The sequence below is a fragment of the Mastomys coucha genome, chromosome X, assembly GCF_008632895.1.
Source record: "Mastomys coucha isolate ucsf_1 chromosome X, UCSF_Mcou_1, whole genome shotgun sequence".
NCBI lineage: Eukaryota > Metazoa > Chordata > Mammalia > Rodentia > Muridae > Mastomys > Mastomys coucha.
This window is the reverse complement of record NC_045030.1, coordinates 12383323-12386039: the sequence shown is the minus strand read 5'-3', so window position 1 is coordinate 12386039 and position 2717 is coordinate 12383323. Positions and strand designations below refer to the sequence as shown.

At 37.2% G+C, this 2717-nt stretch overlaps 1 pseudogene; it reads right to left on the bottom strand.

Annotated features, from left to right (window-relative positions):
• Positions 1 to 1343: 1343 nt before the first annotated feature.
• Positions 1344 to 2387, bottom strand: LOC116091874 (annotated as a pseudogene).
• Positions 2388 to 2717: the final 330 nt, after the last annotated feature.

Sequence of the window (2717 nt, the reverse complement as noted above, 5' to 3'; positions counted from 1 at the left end):
ACTGGGAAAGGAGAAATCATATGACATGTAAATAAATAAAATATCTAATATTAAAAAAAATAGGAACAAAAATGTGGATTTTTTTCTTTTATTTTGTTATTTATTCTTCTCTCATATATTACATTCCAACAGCAGTTCCCACTCCTTCCACTCCTATCAGTTCTGCCCCCTTCCCCATGTCCACTCCTCCTTTCTTTCCTTTCAGAAAAGAACAGATCTTCCAGGGATATCAAACAAACATGGAATAACAAGTTACAATAAGACTAGGCACATATTCTCAAGGCTGGATAAGGAAACCCAGTAGGATGAAATAAGTCCCAAAACAGGTAAAAGAGTCACAGAGCCCCTGATCTATTGTTAGGAGTCCCAAAATAACATCAAGTTGAACAATTATAACATATATGTAGAGAACCTAGGTCAGACCCTTGTGGGCTCCCTGGTTGTCAGTTCAGTCTCTGTGAGCCACTATGCGTCATGGTTAATTAATTCTGTGGATTTTCTCATGGTGACCTTGACCCCTCTGGCTCCTAAAATCCTTCCTCTCCCACTTCCACCTAATGATTCCCTGAGCTCTGCCTAATGTTTGGCTATAGGTCTCTCTGCACCTGTTTACATCAGTTGCTAGGTGAAGCCTCTCTAATGAATATTCTAGGTTCTGGTCTATGAGTGACTATCAACTTCTCAAGAGCTGGGCTCATGAGTGATTTGAGGTAGGGTACCTGGAACAGGCTAGAAAGAAGAACTAGAGGGGAGAATTGATGTAAGTCTATTCCAATTAAAGCACTTAAAATATATATCAAATAAAAATTATTTTTCTAAAAAAAGAAAAACAATGTATGTCTTAGACAGAACAACTAATATTTAATAGTATAACTCCTAGAAAGCCTTAATCATTACACAGAACTTAATTAATATAAAATCTTTTTTTTTGAAAAGTTAAAAGATTCTTAATGTTTTATTCCTGGCACCACTACCACAATTTACAGGGCAACATACCTGATGTAATGAAAAGAAAAAGAAAAAGAAAAAGAAAAAGAAAAAGAAAAAGAAAAAGAAAAGGCTTCGACAGATAAAAGACCTCAAGAATGTACATCTAATTGACAATACATTGCACTAATCAATAGCTGCATTTTTTTGCAAAGTGTGGCTATGACAGTCCTGAACAAGAGTTTCTTATTTAAGCTGCAGTAACTTTTCTGACTATGGATCATTGTTCCTTCTGTGGCAGATTTTTACAGTTCCTCTAATGCATTTGGGATGACTATCTCAAAGTAACCTGCAGCTTTCCTGATAACTCCTTACTCTGTCTCCTGCTAAGAACTGTAGCCTGTTTCTGTTTTATTTTAAAACCATCTGCTACTATATTTACCATTTCTACCTCCAGACCCATAGCCACCACCATAGGGACTGCCTGAGTTTCTTCCACCAAAACTGTCCACTTCATGTGTTCATAATTTGATTGTTGCTGTCCACTATAATTTCCAAAGCCATTATAGTTCCTGCTATCACCATAGTACCTCCACCAAAATTTCCTCCTTCATTGTAGCCATCATATCCTTCTTCTCTACCACCATATCCTCCACCCTGGTTTCCATATCCCAGTCCACCACCTCCATAACCTCCTCTACTACTATAACCAGGACCACCACCATAGTTGCCAACATCACCCTCAAAACCATTATGTCCACCATTACCACCTCCATAACTACTTCTGCTGCCACCACCTCCACCACCATAGCCTCCTCCTCCACCAAAGTTTCCTCCACCACCTCTAAAATTTACTCCACAAACCATAGAGTTGCCAGATCCACCTCTACGACTTCTCTGTGATCTAGCAGACTGTATCTCTTGTTTAGAAAGGGCCCCTTTCACTTCACAATTATGCTCATTAATAGTGTGGTATTTTTGAACAATTTTATCAACTGGGTCATGGTCATCAAATATTAGAAAAACAATCCTCTTTTTCCCTCTGCCTGTTTTGAAACCATAACTTCTATGGTTTCAATCTTGCCATACTTTTCAAAGTAATCTCTCAGATTATATTCTTTCATATCTTCTTTAATACTACCAACAAAAAATTTCTTCACTGTTAAATGAGCACCAAGCTTTACAGAATCCTCTCTAGAAACAGCTCCCTTTGGTTCCACCACATGCCCATCAACCTTGTGCGTCCGAGCACACACTGCAGTATCCACCTCTTCAACACAAGAGTAGGTCACAAAACCAAAGCCTCTGGAACTTTTTGTTTGGGGATCTCTCATTACCACACAGTCTGTTAGTGTGCCCCATTTCTCAAAATGTTCTCTTAAGTTATCATCTGTGGTTTCAAAGCTCAGACCACCAATAAACAGCTTCCTCAGCTGCTCTGCTTCTTTTGGATTATGTCCCTTTATTTTGAGACTGGACTCACTTCTTTCAACTCAAGTTCAATATATCTAGTATAAAATCTTTGAATAAAAGTAGTTTCTTCTGAAAAAAATAAGTAAAATATAATCATTTTTCTTTGTGCTCAAATTACCAAATTATTTTATTCTATAACATATACAAATCAAACCAAATTGGTTTATTGACTGTAAACGCATGTAAAAGGTGGCGACTTTTAAAAAATACAAAGTAGAAGAGTCAGAGAATCCTGTTGAAAATCTAGTGAAATAATAGATGTCGAAGTAAGAGTTATACAGAAAGAGTACTGAAAACTAATCCCATCTTGCTACCCT